This window comes from Marmota monax, unplaced genomic scaffold (assembly GCF_021218885.2).
Source record: "Marmota monax isolate L192 unplaced genomic scaffold, Marmota_monax_Labrador192_F-V1.1 WCK01_AAM20220418_F8-fsc00095, whole genome shotgun sequence".
Lineage (NCBI taxonomy): Eukaryota > Metazoa > Chordata > Mammalia > Rodentia > Sciuridae > Marmota > Marmota monax.
This window is the reverse complement of record NW_026695244.1, coordinates 4596641-4614194: the sequence shown is the minus strand read 5'-3', so window position 1 is coordinate 4614194 and position 17554 is coordinate 4596641.

Genomic DNA, 17554 nt, shown 5'->3' with positions numbered 1-17554 from the left:
TTAGTCAGAGACTCATTAGTGGGTTGTAAAATCGATCTGAAAGATTATGATTGGCATTTAAAAAACTGTCACAGACAAGAATAAAATAAGAGGACATACTGTTTCATGAGACTTGTTTCTATATATACATGAATATGGAAATATGCATGTATATATGTGTTTCATGTACACATGGACACAAATAAGAATTGTGTGTCATGTTTTTTTACTGGGTAGCAGTAAATCAAATGACCTCTAAAACATTTTTAAGCTTTCGAATTCTGATTCTATTGAATTTTTATAGCAACAGTCCAATGTAGCATAGTTTTTGCTTACTTTTACCTATCATAAAATAAATAGCGTTGCCCAAGGCTCCCAGTGTTTAACTCAGCTTCAGGCATCATGATTGGTGCTTGATAAATGTTTTTCAAATTAATAGAAATAAAATTTATATACTAGATCTTATAATAAATACTGCAGACTAACATGAATCATCAAAAAACTTACCAATTAACATATCAGAATAATTTATTATATTTTCCCAAATACCAACCTTACAAACCAAATTCAAAATGATATTGTCCTTTCTCCTGCTGATATTAGGAACTTCCTTTTCTTAGAATTTTCAGAAACTCTGTTAAGACTAAAAGGGGAAAAAGAAAAAGCTTAAAGTGTTCTTTTCCAAATAGGGCACACTGCCTTTTACCCTCTTATGACTGTAATCCAATAAACCCTTTGGACTGTTTAAAGAAAGAAAGGAATTAGTGGGGACATTTTTCTATTTCTTGTCCTTGGGGACCCAGGTAATTCAGTCTTCCTAAAAATTATTTTGACCTTGTGTGTTTTTCATTTGTTAAGTCACTTTCTGCATAGCAGCAATCTTACTTTAACACAAACTTTCCCCTTACTTATGGTTTAAGTAGTAAGCTCTGTAGTCTCAGAATCATTTTTTAAATTATGCATTTGATTAGAAATAGATGACCCAAGTCTTCCATCCTTCATCTCTGGGAACCCTTGTTGACATCCATTGGGAAGGGAGAATCGGACCGAGGAGATCCCATTGAGGAATCAATGATACATCATCCTTAAGAAAGGCAGAGTCAATGGACCCCTCTCAGAGCCCAATGCACATGGCCATGAGTTAATTTTCAAGTCCATTTCCTTAATTGCCTGCAAATCCATGGCCAGGCAAATTGACTCAGAGTTTAAGATTGCTGCACCCAACCTTCTGTAACCCTGCCCTCCCACCTTCCCACAAGCAGAGCAGACGCACACATACCAAGAAGAAACATCAGCAAGCCAGCACCCAAGACACTTTGGAGCTGCTCACCCAGTACATGCCAATGGCCATGGTCCAGTTTCCATGAAAGGGCACCTTGTTTCATGCAAAAACTCACTCTTCAGATAGAATGTAAGAAATCACATTGTTGTGACTCAAAGTGTATGATGAACAATCTAAAAAAAGGCACTGTTTGAAGGAAGCCCATGTTTTTAAAGTGAATATGGATTTCAGGTAAGCTTAGACTGACATGAAACTAACTAAAGTATATTTGCTTGGAATTGACTGGAATGACACTGTAGACCAAAACATGTAAAAACTATGACAAGCCTTTGCATCATTTTTGGTGTTTATTTGTATTGTCGTTATTAGTACTCCTGTTACTAGTAATGAATTCACCCAGGTCAGGGAAATTCAATGTCTTCACGTTTTTCTTTGCATTGACAACTACAAGTCATATCAAATGCAGATCCATCCCATGTATTTCTTCAAGTCATTTCAAATTTTTGTAGATTTTCTTATTGCAAAATCTCTAATAGAATAATTTTAACAATGACATTCTGGTGAAGATGTGCTAAGATTCGCAATTTTTTTTGGGGGGTGGTGGTTAGCTAATGTTAGCTGTACTCATCATTCTGAGCTATGACACCCAAGTGACACTGAGCGATGGCAGCTTTCAGTTAAACAAATGCAAAGCTGTATTTAGGCTCTTTTGCAACATTGTGATGGGAAGAAATCAAAGCCTTTTTTGCTGCTATTTTTAAAAAACTCATCAGGGCAATTCCATCTGAATACTGTTACGATAGCTTTTGGATTATAATTCCTTGTTTAAGGGTAATGTCTTCGAAGAAACCCCAGGTCCATTGAAAATGATTTTTAAAAATCAATTTGAACAAATGCTGCTATGGTGTTAGAGTAATAAAAAAAAAGAATCTCGGAATCTCTAAAAAGGTCGTGGAGGAAGGTGTGTTTAAAGATGAAGAAAACAAGTAGAGCCAGTGGACAGAGTGTCAAGTCTGGGATCCTAACTAAATGTTTTAGACAAGACCCTTTACCTCTTGCTAATTGCAAAATAAACAGATCCCCCTGCTCCAGAGTTGTTTAGACAGTCTTTCTGCCTACGGGTACAGGGATGTCAGTTTATTTATCACACAAAGAGTTGTTGCCTGAGCAGGAAATTAAACTCTAAACTTCTGACACAAAGTCCTGTACTCTTACCATGGGGCAAGGTTCAGATTCTAAACTCCAGCTCTGCCCACATTTTTCCACATAGTCTATTTACTCACATACCTACGAAAGAAAGAAAGAAAGAAAGAAAGAAAACCCCAAAACTAAACAAAACTTGGTAATAGATTCCAGTTGTAACATACTGCAATTTAGCATCAGCTGGCTAAACTAGGGTCTGTCACCAGGATGTTGATTTAAAACAACAGAGTAAAAACATGTCACACTACAGTAGCATTTACTAAGCGCTTAATTGCTGATGGGCATAGTTGGGGCCATGCAAAGATACAACTTTTCCTCTGGTGTCTGCATGAGCACAGATACCCCTAGACACATCAAGTTAGACTGCCAGTGAGCAAGACAGGCACAGTCCCAGGTGTAACATGCACAGATAGTAAGGTTATACTCTTGAGAGTGTGTCTGTGTGCATGACAGACCTCTTCCAGGATCAGGCAGACAGGATGTACTTGGGTGGGGAGGACCACCAGTTCTACTGGGAGCTAGGGTAAATAAACCAATTCCTATCTAAATTGGAAAAAGTTGCCATGATTTGTCATGTAACATGCTAAAAAAATTAGAATATCTCAAATATTTTCTTGTGGGCTATTACCTCCTAAAAATAAAAGTAAAAAATCACTTGGTTAGCTCAAGGAGGGATATGACAAAACGGTCATTCGCCAGCCTTGCAATCAGGTTGTTATGGTTTGGGTCTTAAATGTCCCTCCAAAGGCCATGGGTTGAAGGCTTGGTTACTGGCCTGTGGTGGTATTGGGAGGTGGCAGAGCCTTTAGGAGGTAGGACCTAGTGGAAGGAAGTTAGGTCATTGGAGTTATGCCCTTAAAGGGGATATTGGGACCCTGGACTTTCCCTGACTCTTTTGCTTCTCAGCTGCCAAAGGTTGAGCAGCTTTTTCTCCCATGTGCTTCTACCATGTGCTCCCTGCCATGATGTCCTGTGCTGCCATAGACCCAAAGTAATGGGACCAAGTGATTATGATCTGAAACTATTAGCCAGAATAACTTTTCTTCCTTTTAAGTTGTTTTTTCTCAGGTACTTTGTCACAGTGGTGGAAAGCTAACACACATTTTACTTAACTCCTTGGATTTCTGATTCTTACTCTATAAAATAAGGTGGGAGATAGAATAGACTAGTCTTCCTAGAAACCAGTCTTCTTTGCACACCATGGATATTTATATCAATAATCCTCTCTCATTATGTGTTCTTTTATGAGGTGATTGGCTTTGTGTGATTGCAAGTGATTTTGCATATTTTGGAAGATAGAGTCTGGCAATTTATAGGTTAGTATGAGTTGTCCTAAAGCTGCAGGAATGGGGCAGGAATGCAAACCTCAAGAAGGCCAAATGTCATGACCTTTCTGGGTAGAAACCAGTACAACTGCATACTTGACTGCCCCAGCATCTTGATATGGGCTAATGGCAAGGTCCCTTCCTGGTGGAGTGTTCTGTGAGTCATAGGACCAGAGGGCTCCTTGCCTGACCCGTCTGGGAGACTGAGGAGTATAAGCAGAGTCCTGGCTACAGTTCTTTAAGAGACTATAGAAAGGAATTTTGGTATAGTGAAAAGTGAAGATCCTGGTGAACATAAGCCTTGTTTTGGAAATGTTAGAGAAGTGTTCAATGGAGCAACAACCCCAGGTTATTCCCTGAAACATAAGGGGGCTCAAACAGTGATATGAAACCACAGGCCAACGAGGAGGAACCGTGCACTGGTGGAGGAACACAGGAGATTGCCCATCTGTTCAGGCATCTTCTGGGCAGGGCAACGGTCCTGAGAGAGACAATGTACTGGTCATGGGTGAGAGAGTTCAGATATAGACAGGTACCCTGCACATATGATCAAGTGACAGATCTGACTTCACCTACCTGCTGTCATGCAGGCAAAAGACAGAAACAAATGTGGAACACACACACGCTCACGCAAAACCTTCAAAGTGCAACCACAGGGCACATCGTCCAAGGATAAGTTAACAGAAAACCAATTTGCATGCAACCAATGGTTGTGAAGGAAACAGATCTCCTCTGAGCACAGGGTACAAAAGCTTTGCTAGCAGGGAGAATGGGAGTCTCCTCGATAAACTCGGGGAAGCCCATCGGCAGAAGCTAAGCTCTTACAGTATGACCTATTGGATTTATTTTAACTTTTTTCCCTCTGCTGGGATTGAACCCAGGACCTTGTGCATGCTAGGCAAGTACTCTACCACTGACCCACACCTTTAGCCCCTGGACTTATTTTAAATAAATCACTAAAGAAATTCAGGGTAGTGGGGAAGCAGGGTGGGGGTGGGGAGAAGTCATGCACCAGCAAGCAAGTGAGCAAACAAAAGCAAGTGCTTCCTGAATTCCAGCCCAGACTGTCCTCTTCCTTCCTTTGCCACGAGGACTTGAGTCTTCCCCTCCCCTTACCCATCAGAGGAAATGGGAACAGGCAAGAACATCTGTGCCTCATCCCCCCTGAACACCAGAAGAGGCTTTGAGAATAAAGCGTGGAAATGAAGGAGTGGTAGCAAATTTGGCAGAGTGGAGAAGACCCAGGGGCCATGCCAGTGTGTGTGGGGTGCGAGCTGTAGTGTGAAGAGTGTGGCATGAGGAAGAGACAGGAAAAGCTGGGAAGAAATACAGGTGAGCTGATGCCCTCACACCTGGGCCAGTGAGACTCTAGGATAGTGTACAGTTAGTATGAACAGGTTAGCTCCTCTGTGGCAGCCTCCCCCAAACTGAAACGTGACCAATTGAGGTAGATGGTGTTGCCAGTCCTAATTATTCCCCGTGCTGGCTGCAAAAGTTCACACCTCCCTCCTTTGCTGGGTAGTAGCAGACTACTTCTCTAAGGAGTAGTGTATATTTCTACCCCTTTGACATCAGATATGGCCATGACATATACTTTGGCCACTGGAATGTGAGTGGAAGTGACAAATGCTACCGGTGGGAGGATACTTGGAAGGCCATGACGGGGCTTGGCTCTTTGCCTCCGCCATAAGAATGGCATGAACCAGGCCAGGGCTGCCCTGGTTGCCTGGAACCCAGCTTACAGAGATGTCAGGGGCAGAGCCAGGCTGCGGGGGAGCCGTGCTGGTGTGGTGTGAGTCACAGACTGGTGATGTAGACGGACATACCAATTCTCATTATGCGGTTGTTCTCTTGGCCCTGGAACAGAGTGATGGGTGGTGGTACCTCCTATGGCCCTGAGGGAGGGCATGTCCTTGGCAGAGAGGTGCACTTGACCCCCAGAGTGGGTACAGAGAGTTCAGAAGTGTCTGGCTAGGATTGTCAGTGTCCCTGCCCATATCTTCCCCTTTGCAAAAGAGAGTTATAATTACCCCAAGTGGGCCCAAGAAAAGAGTCTTATTGCCTCATTCGGTGACAAAGTCTTTGAAGCAGAAATAACTCCAAACCAAACCATACACATACACACACACACACACACACAAAAAAAAAAATTAAAAAAAAGGAAGTTTGGAGCAGGGAGATTCTGTGGACAGAGTTCAGGAAATTCCACTGAATCAGTGTGGCTGATGAGGAAATGAGAAATTTTCATCCAGAGGTAGGGAAGTACCATGAAGCTGGGGATCAGACAGCCATGGTTCCTGATTTTTAGGAACCTTAAAAAGAAGAAAAACTGAGAGAGGAGCTTTAAATGCCCCTGATGTTGCTTCTGGGAGAATAAATTTTCTCTTTATCCTCCGATAGTAGCAATGGGGAATTTTCTGGGTTATTGGTGATACAGTCTGCCCTGAGAGACTTAAACTTTTCTTCACCTACTGGAAAACTCACTAGGCTTTGTGTCATCAACACTGGCTTCTCAGGAGCCATTTCATGAGGAAAGTTTTGTGCAGTTTCTTAGTCATGAAACTGAGATTAAAAAAAAAATCTCTCCATTTCACTGGACAGGGAAGAGGAGAAGTGGCATTGGGTGGGAGGTAGGCTATATGACCTCTCAAACTGGCCCAACACAAATAGATTAATATTTATTATTTATTGTGATCACTCATGACATTAAAATGTCAAAATCAACTTAATTAGGGAAAATAAGTAGAATTGAATCTGAAATGCAAGTTAAAATGAAACAAGTAGAATTAAGTCTGAAATGCAAATGCACCATTTTTATCTCATTTATTCCTGTAAACCACATCGAATTATTTCTAGGAATGAAGTGGGGTATTAATAAGTGAATGAATAAGATGTTATGTAGCAGCCTAATGCCACATTAGACTAATATGAATGAGCAGTAGCAAGTTTTGTGAGGTGCAAGAACATGGAAATGAGAGCTTCAACCATGGGAAAAATTCTAAAAAAATGTGAGTGGAGAGGGAAAAGGACGGATGATGTATAAGGTCTATGAGTTCTAGCCCTTCTACCTAATGCTGGAAAGGATTCAAGGGAAAAGGGAACCATTAGGTGGTTCCCAGCAGGCACCCGAGCATTCCAGAGAGAGCCCAGCCAATGCTATGGCTTTATGTTAATTTCCTTTTCATCCCAAATATTCATTTTTGTCTCCTGAGAGGATTCTTTCCCCTAGTGTGACAAATTTCCCAATTTTATAATGGAAGCCAGGAGAAAACGGAATTCTCTTTATAGAAATCCATTTTGTAGCCAACTTTCTTGAGATGCATCTATCCCTGAAAGCAATTTCCTTCATCTGGAGGGACGAGGCGGAGGTGTTTAGGGCCAGTTAAGTGGATCACTGACAATTTGCTCTTAGAGCTTGTGGGAGATTTAACGGCAAGGCCTTGGGGGGAAATGTGGCGAGGGCAGTCTTCACCAGGCCCCTCTCAAGCTGTGCTGAGCTCTGTTTTCAGAGGAGCAATTTCACTAGAGCAGGCAGGATGCAGGGGGTTGGGGCAGGGCTCAGTTGCCTGACACCTGGAAGCATTGGCGACAATTATACTTCCTACATCTTTCTAGCATGCTCAGGAATCTGGCTGGCAGAGAGGTAAATGGAAGACAAGTCAACAGGGAAGAAGGGTGTCATGGCATGTCTCTGTCACAGACCAGAAAGGCCACGGTGGATTCGCAGGAACATGGAAGAGGTTGTGTAATAGGACTAGAACTCACGTCTGGCTGGCTCCCTGCCCTGGCTTACATTCTAATAGTGCCTCTTTGGGGGCACATTTATGATTATGTAATGGCAAAACAAAGGCGTTTGGTAGTAAATTAAATCAGTTTTATACTATGTGGGTGACTTGCATGCAGTGAATACCGCCAGGCTTTGACGCATTCCAGTGTGGGAAATGTACTTGAAGCATAACAACTGGCGTTTCTCCATCTGTTCATGTTCCCCATTTGACTCATCCCTGCGCTGTAAATACTCTTCGACTTGTTAGCAAGTTGAACAAATTTCAAAGCTATATGAATGAAGTGTATGTAGGTCAGCAGTCACCTTATGGGAGACCTCGGAAGACACATAAACTTGCCTGACCTCGAGAAACGTTTCATCCATTTGAAGCTCATGTCAAGCAACATTTCTCAGGAGAACAAAGGGATGCAAATGAGGATCAGATGAGGAGTGGGGGTGGGGGGAGAGGGGGAAGGAAATTGGCCTAAAAATAAAAGTTTATATAAAAAATATAGACCCTAAACCTACCAGTGAGAGACATGCTAAGGATAAATCAATGTTCGCAAAGCAAACAAGCCCGAAAAAGAAATCATTGACAAGCACAAAAAAAGTAGATCTCTGATTCTTTCCCGAAGGTTGAGAAACGTCTTCAGCCTCCTCTTGATGGCTTCCATCATGGTGTCTCAGGACGCCATCTGTGACTTGCTGTGGTAGTAACACATCATGATAAGCTTTCGTGAGCATGCCACCTGCTGCCCAAACCCCCTAGGGCAGTGATTCAGTGTGGAGAAACAAGCACCTGAAATTTGCAGGCAAAACAGTCAAGAAAAACACAAAATGCACTTTGCCTAGTTGAGCTGAGCTGACTGAGTCTGGGTCTATACATCAACTGTTAAGTGAGCATTGTGGGCCACATTTCATTCCAAATAACACAAGCTGACATCAACTGAGTGTTTACTGTGATCCAGGCATTTTCTAACATTCTACTGGTGAAAATCAATTTAATTTTCACAATAATGAAGTAGGTTTATTTTTTTGCCCCCTTTTACAGATAAGAAGAATGAGGCACAGAGAGGTGATAATTAGCCCAGTGACAGAGTATGTCAGGATTCAAACCCAGGCCACTGGGCACCAGGAAAGGCACTCCAGTACACATGCACCCTAATCCAGTCAATACAAGTCCTGTGAACCAGTTAACACACACACACACATGCATACACACACACACACACACATGCACATACATACATGTTACACCTGAGTGCTGTGATTGACCTACCCAATCAGATTGAGCTCAGAAGAAAGTTGATTGTTTTGTGCCTTAGCCTTCCCTTAAATCGTGAGAGCTGTATGTTACAACCAATACCAAATTAGCAAATGCAATTTACCATGTTTCAGGCTGGGTACTAAATATTCAGGTGTTCTGATCTTGTCTCCAAAGAGCTTCCAGGTTACCCACAGGATAGCACCTGACCCTACTGAGAATCGTATGATGTGAATGGTGGAGTACTGTGATGTGAATAAAGACTTCTATGGGGTGAGGGTAGAAGTGGGCGGGGGAAGATCCCAGACGGAGGAACTAATATCAGGGGAATAGTTACTGGTAACAATATGGATAAAATATAAAAAGCAGACAGGGAGAGGGGATCCCAAATTTCTAGTGATGCCCTGCTGACTACGTGAAGAGGCCAAACTATATTCTCTTTTAAAAACAGGGAATCTAGTTCGAATCACTTTTCTATATGCTTCATAGATAACAGGGAAAAGATGCACAAAGCAGTTGCTTCATCTGATCACAGAGTGCAGAGTTATATGGCTAACCTTCTCCCAAAGCGAATGGATAAATCTCTTCTGTTGCTCACTGGTTCATAACAGTATTACTTAAGTCTTCTACTTTGGGGAGAAGTAGATATTCAACTCAAATTAGCTTAAGTAAAAGGCAAATTCATTGACTCAGATAATTGGGAAATCGGGAGTCAAGGCACAGTCTGATCCAGGAACACAAATAATGTTGTTAAAGCATTAAACCACTGCCCCCTAGTACACATGTACTTCCAGTAATCATTTCTCTTGCCTCAGCTTGTCTCTGCTTGGTGATGTTCTCAAGCAGCCTGGGCTCAAGTGGCAGGCAATCCACATCCAGTTTAGCAATTTAAATGGAAAACTGAAAACTCACCCAACATCTGCACAACAATCATTGGAAAGACTCCACTGGTCTTGCTTGAGTTCATGCCCATGCCTTAGGCCAGAGGATGGGATATTCTGATTGGCCAACCTGGGTCATATGCTCTATCTGGTGTGGGTGAGACTCCATGCATGAAAGCCCAAGCAGGACCACAGAGTATTAGAGAATAATTCCCCAAAGGAATTAATAGACTCGATGGGTGGAGCTGGAGAAGTTACACCAGCAACACCATAATTCCCAATATTTTCATCTAAGAGTTCTTCATCTTCCCCTCTCAGTGCTGTTTAGTATAGATGCTAAGGATGCCACGCCTTAGAGATGGCTACCTTTGTGTGATTTATGACCACAAACAAGTCTGTCTTATAACTACAGAGTTCTTATGATGACAACTTCTGCTATCAGCAGCCACTTACACTTGTATAGCTTTCATGGTTTGCAAAGCACTCCCACATAAAAATGACTGAGTTTCACGGCAGCATGGAAAGTACGATTCCCATTTCATAGATAAGGAAATAGGACCTCAGAGAGGTTAGTGGCTTATCCAGGATGACATGCCTGGTAAATGGTCAGCCCAACTTGGAACTTGGGACTTCCAGCTGCAAGATGTGCATGAGAGAGGCTAGAAACTTCATGTGAACTTAGGGAATAATTCTGAGGTCACACAGTGACTTGACCCCTGAGAAGAGATTAAACTTGGAAGTTGTGATTTTCCTCCCAGGTTTTCATGACTAGAAAGTTGGCCTCCCAAGGAAATTCCTGTCCTAAAACCTCTCTGGAACCGATGCCAGAAAATTCTGTTTCGAAATGCACTCGGAAAGGACTGCGCAGGCTGGAGGGTGTCTAGCACATGCTACGCTGCCTGAATACTACAGAGGCTCACTTGATTTCCAGGCTCCTTCTAAAGAAGCCAATTCAAAAGATTTGTGCTTATAAATTACCACCTCATGGTGAAAAGCAAATTACAATACCTGCTTGAGATGCTCACATGTGAGATGAGCTTGCAGCTTCCAGATGGCTAAACGTGGTATCTGTCTGTCCTGTTAATAATGCCATTAAAATTTTTGCTAACAGTAAGTTAACTTCTTTTGGGGGGCATGTGGGGAGGATGCAATCTGTTTGTGGAATTACAGATGCTAAGCAATAGGATTAGAAGGTATAGTCAGAGTACTACAACCGGTTCCAGCTGCTAATTGGGCTCTCATCTGACAAGCACCTTACTGCTTTACAGGGGAGGGAGGAAAATAAAACAAGCAGCCCAGACAATTAGAGACCAAACAAAATTAAACAAGTCCTTCTGGCCATAGGTATTCGGTATGGTGCTTTGCCATGCATTGTTAGCGACTCATGTATTATGAAGCACTTAGGGATGCTCACTAATGGAGCCTCTCTCCCTCCTGGAGGGCGACTTGAACATTAGACTTTGTGACTCAGGTGCAGAAGCTCTGCTGTATTAGAGCGGGCAGACTGATGCTCTCCTCTCTCACAGGGGTGTAGTGAGGCTTAATTAATTGTTGGGGAAGCACTTTGAGATTCTGGGATGAAAGGCACTATATAAAGATAATAATTTGCATCGACAAGGTACATTTCTTCAGTGGAATTCCAAGCACTTTACAAACATTAATTAATCCTCATAACACCCTGGCAAGGCAGGTAAGTTTTCCCAGGATACACTAAACAAATCTACCATATTATGAGTGGGAGGGAGGCTACTGCTAGGAACTCACTTTATTATTTATTCTTTGTGGGAACTTCCAGAAAGGCTGATGTGAACCCTGCTTCCCATTAGTCCAAATGATCTGCCATTCGCTTTTGATTACCCACAAATATCGTATTCTGCTGGAGTGCTAATCATTCTGCTTGGGGGACACGTGTCCTGAGCAAAACGAGTCATAAACAGCTGTCATTCCAATGGATATTAATGCCTATTGTCTCCCATTCTAGAACTCTGTGCCTCCTCTACGCACAGAGAATGGCAGGGGAGCGGGTGACATCTGTTTCAAAGACCGTCTGCAGCCATACTGGAGAGAATGCACCTGGCTTCCACTTCCAAACCCACGTAACCAATGACTTCCTGGCCCTTCTTTGTTGCCAGATTTTACATTTTACATTCTGTTTTTTTCATCTCCATGCAGTATGGGGAAATGGAATTGAGGGGGCAGGTGGGCAGGGAATCTGGGCTGCATACAAACCCGGCAACCTGCATTTCCAGCATGAAGGGTGTGTTAGAAATCAGCAGTGCAGAAGCAGCTCAAGTGTGAGGATCCAAACAAATCTCCCAAACCCCAACCATTGCACAACTGAAATAAACCTAAAGTGGAAAAAATGATCCTCCAGCTAGACAAATGGCTTCATCTTGCTGAGTGGTTGGCCTGTCAGTCTTGAGTGGCTCTGGATGGTACGGCTGCTTCCAGATTCTGGCTTTAAGCCTGCTCACTCTCATTGACTACAGCTCTCCAGATTGAAAAGGAAAAGAAACTTGCTTGCTATCATTCCCCAAGGTGCCCGTGCTGCAAGAGGGATGTCTCTTGGCCAGCTTCCTGGGGGCTGCAGAGTATGGCGCCCATGAATCAATGTGTCATCCACGGGAATATCAGTGAGATCCCCCAACACAAGATGGGAGTGTTCCTTCATGGCTGTCCTCTGATCAAAGGAGGGTAAATATTAAAAAAAAAGAAAGAAAGAAAGAAAGAAAAGAAAAAGAAAAAAAGGTGGGTGAGCAGCCTCCTGGATTTGCATTTGATTTTGACCAAAGATGATAGCAATGAGGATACCAATCCTCACGTTCTTTGAATGAGTCACTTCATCTCTCTAGCTTCTGTAAGACGAGAGGATTGAAGCACAACATTTCTTAAGATCTGGGTTTGTTCTGCTATTCTATGGTGTGTTGACTTAATACAAATTCCCCTACTTGCTTTTCTTTGCAAAGGTTCTCAACCAGCAGGCCTTGGGAGGGACACAGTATGCATGGACACAGGTCCCTTCCACCACCAGGAGGGTTGAAGCACCTAAGTTTGCTCCTCACATCCGTGTACTCTGGGGATGCTCTACAAATTTTTTATTTTCTCTGTGTGTCATGACATGAAAAATGTTGGAAGGCACTTCTCTGCTGATTGATTCCCAGATGAATAAAGTGAAACACTCAAGTCATTTGCCCATCATGATGTAGCCAGTCAGCTGAGCTCTTAAGACCAGCAGTTCCCAAGCCTGGCTGCCCATTGATGAGTGGAGGATCTTTAAAAAAAAAATAAGCAAGTCCAGCTTCAGAGATTCTTATTTCACTAATGGGAGGTGGGACCTGGGCACTAAAATTTCCTTGAGAAAATTCTAATTCCCCATCTAATCCTAGAGTGCAGCCAGCATTGAGAAATATGGAGCGAGGGAAGCTGGGGAAGGTTGGGGGGTGATGCTGCTCCCAGGAGGAAGTCATTCATCTCTATGCTCTGTGATTGGATGGCAGCTTCTCTTAGAGAAAGCAAGGTGGGGAGGACAGAGCTGGGCTCCTGGGAATAGAGTTGACCACTCTAGAAATGCCCATTCTCTAACGGCCATCCTCAGACACCTGCTGCCATCATGGGGGAGGCCAGCTCTGCCTACCAGCAGTGTCTCACCAGCCTCATCCAAACAGGACCTTGAATCATTACAACCCTTCCTACAAGGTCAGCGTTATCTCCATTTAGAGGTGAAATAATAGCCCATGTCATGAAGAGATGGGCCCAAATCATATAGTTATAATAATTGTAAGTAGAAGAGTTCAGGCTCAGATAAGATCTTTGGGCTCTAAGGTCAGTGATTTACTTCTGAAATTTGGCATGGTGGATTGGAAAGAGTATGGGCTTGAGGTTTCCCACATTGGTGTTTGCATGATCTTGGACAAGGCACTTGAGGTTACAGAGATCATGTGAAGTAACGTGCACAGCCCATGGCCTAGTGATAGCTCAGTGGGGCAGGGGTATGTAAGATAAGAATTTGTTTTTAATTCTCTACTTTGTCCATGGAGCAGATGGTAGATTCCTCCTGATGATCGGTTACCTTCAGGTAATCAGATTATAAATGTTGAGAAGAGTGGTTCCAATTGAATCAGAAATTAGTTACTTAACACTCCAGTAGGTGTAGGGTCATTCAGTGGGTTGCTAGCATGCCCATGCTCGAAGCTTCACAAGAATTCTCCTTAACACTTGATCTAGACCAGTCACAGGCCAAGAATGTGCTTCTGTCCAGAGACATTGCCCTATCAATGTGGACATCACTTACTTAAGAAAATGAGAAGGTGGTGGGGAAGAAGGAAGAAACCCTGGTTTATATTCAATCTTTGTTTCTGATGGGACTTGAGGACCATATCACAAATCTTTGTGGATCCATAAACTTTCAAAGTTCATCCCAACCTCAGTTTTCAACAGCAGATTAAAAAAAAAAAAAGGACCAGGTGGCTTTGGCATGGCCCTGAAGATGAGAGATGAGGAGATGCTACCTTGTCACCCTACTTGCTGATGAGAACCTTGCTGGATCTGCTGGAAATATGGTTCTAATCAGGAATGAAATCATGGTAGGAGGTGAATAAGATGGAAAAATTCAGGAACTGTGCTGGGGCCCCTTGGTTTCAAGACCCAACCCCTGGGGAGCTTAAGACAGCATTTCAGTTTTTGCTGCTAAAAGGGGAGTCTCGGCAGAGCAGAGGGTTTCAGAGCTGTGGGGGAGCCCTCCTTTGAAGCTTTTCTTTCTCTAATAGACACAATAATGGAAGGATCCAAAAGGGAAGGCACACAGCAGCCCGGGTGTTACTATGAACAGATGGCATCTCCTCAGGCAGAGGCAGAACCTGAGGATGGTGGGCTCCTCTCCCTTCCTGCCTCAGCTCGCGGGAGATCTGCCACACACTGGAAATCAAACTCGGCCCTGGCACTTTGAAGTCTCTTCCCATTTGAGGTTTTGGTGGAGGGATAATGAGTGGATGAAAGGCCTTTTTAGCTGGGGCTGTGAACAGCTAGTTCCAGATGAATAGGCATTAGCAACACAGGGCGGCCTCTGAGTCCTGCTCAAGAGGGGGTGGGGGAGAACAGAGCAGGCCTTTGGACATGTCTGCCCCCAGCGCTAGCCCTGGAAACAATTAGTGAGGGGAGGGGAACAAGGGGAAGCAAGGAAGGAAGAATAGTCCTTCCAGACTGGGTGACTCACTTAGCTTGGGAGATTGCCTCTCCTCAAACACTGGAATGGACCAAGGACAATGGAGGGTGTGAGCTTGGAGAACCAGGCAGATTCTGGCAAGATCTCCATCTTTCCCAGACAGGAACCCTTTATCCTCCTATATTTATGGTTCAAGAACTATAATCCTCCTCTTTGGGGCCACAAAGCAATCTCTCAGACACCCTGGGCTTCAGGTCCTTCTCAGACCCTTTCTTCTGTCCCCGGCCCTTTGACTCTTCTTTGTTTACTGTGGAGGAAATCTCCCCCTCTTTTCCTCTGTCCTTAAATGAGGGAGCAAAGGCCTTGGTGCTGGGTTTTCCACTATCTCTGAGATCCACCCTCTCGGGCTACTGCTTGGTTACTAGAAAACAGGGCCAGAGCTGGTAGCCCTCAAACGGGCTGTATGCAGTTCACGTGGCTTTTAAGGTTGAATTCTGTATCATTATTGAACAATCAGAGTCCACATTTCAGAAAGAATCCTAATTCAGGAGCTTGGCCATCATCCAGCTCTGCCTTCTTGTTCAGCAACAATTGGTAGGAGCCGAGTAGGGGCTGTCACCTTTGGATTGGGGGTAGGGGCATATTTCACAGACCCGAAATCTGCCCACTGCTGTTCTTGACCATCTTAAATCATGTATACTTCCCAGAGGAACATATCGTACTCCATAGTATTTGTGTTTGTGATCCCAGATGAAGTTTGGCAGGGGAGTACCTCATCTCCTCAATTCAATTTCATGTTTAAGGTGGAAAAGTTTCATGCAAGTAACACTCATGGCCTCTCTCCTTCCCCTCACTTGGAAAAGTTGGAAGGGCCCAGACATGCTCAGGCTAGTTCTTCCACTTTCAGTCTTGCCTGCTTGCAAGAGGATCACCATCTGCTCTGCTCTGGTCCAGGGATGAGGGTGATCTTTGTTTGTACTGCTAAGGTTGCCATCACTGCTCCGGTTTAATCCAGGGGTGGAACATTAGCAAGCTGACTTGGCTACAATTTCAAAGCTCTGCTCTCTAGTTGGTTTTGCCAGTCCTCCATCAGGGACCATGGCATTTGATTCAGAAAAGGTGACTGTTGTGTTCCAATGGTGCAGGCCCTAGTGTGGATGCCACATATGTGCTGATATGCTTCTAGTTCAGGGACCAACAAACTCCTTACCCTTAAAAGGTCCTTGAGTTTGTACACTACCTGAGATTCCCCAGCACACCCAGGGACCACAGGATTTAACTGTCCAGGTCTCATTGGCCCATGCCACACTCCTATATGATGCAGGACCTCAGCCCTGTGCAAAATCCCCTCTCTAAAGGCAAAGACACTTCAAGGAGAAGCTCTCTTGTTCTCGCCCCAGATCCAAGTACAAAGAGCTTCTGTCCACCTGATGATGGCTGCTGCTTAAATAGTTCCTCAGCACACCCTTGGGGCTGGAGACCCTTGAGAAAACTGAAGTCTTTGCCGATGATACCTTCTTGCCTGTTCTCATCCTTGTGGTGTCCAGGCTTTGCTGGGTTCTCTTTGGGTCTCACTGCACAGAAGCAATTCTACATAGTGCAGAAGCATCAGGAAAACTTCCCTTTTCCTGCGTCATGGTTTGTCACCCAGAAAGACGCCTGAGAGCAGCTCTGGGTGTGTCCTCACGTTCTGCTGTTGTCTGCACCCTCTCTCTCCACGGGCCTTGGCGCTGACTGAGGGGCCCACTCTGGCCTGGTATTTTTCTGTCCTCCTCCTGCTCCATTCCAGGCTCCCACAGCATAATTTCTTATGAACCTCTACTCATACAAGGTGACTCCTCAGTGTCCCTCCCCATCGTCACATCCAGACACAGGGAAAGATAAAGCCAGCGTTCATGAAGCCAGACACCATTCTAACCACTTTGCCTGCACCTAGACCTCCTAACAACTCTGATAGGTATTGCTGTTTTTATCCACATTTTGTAGACAAGGAAACTGACTTGAAGAGCCTCAGAGGTAAGTTCCTGTTGGGCACATGTCTGGTTAGTTCCAGAGCTGCCCCCTTAGGTCCATATGCTCTAGATCCAGTCAATCCTCTTAGCCCACCTTGGACTGAATCCAGATCAGTGATGAGGGTCAGAGAAGAGGACAAAAGGGGAGGAAATTTTAAAAGAGCAGAAAACAAAGAAAAAGGAGAAAAAATGAAAAAAAAATGTGGATGTCCTTTTACGGGCTGAATTATCTCCCTAGTAACCGTATGCTAAAATTCTAACTGCCAGTACCTCAAATAAGATTGCATTTGGAGACAGAGCCTGTAAAGAGGTAGTTAAGGAAAACAAGGTCATACAGGTGGGTTCAAATCCAATATAACTGGTGTCCTCATAGGAAGAGATTAGGGCACACAATTCGGAGCAAAGAATGACAATGTGAAAGCACAGGGAGAAGGTGGCCAGCTGCAAGCCAAGGAGGGAGGCCTCAGAAGAGACCACCCTTGTCAACACCTTGACATTGGACTGGAATTATGAGAAAGTAAGTTCCTGTTGTTCAAGCCACCCAATGTGTGTGTTATAGCCACCCTAGCAGATCCATGCATACTCTCCACACTCAAAATTTGCATGTGAAATCACTCTATCATACTTAACTTTATTGAATTTGAAGGCATCTTTGATCCATCCTTCTCAGCATGGTAGCAC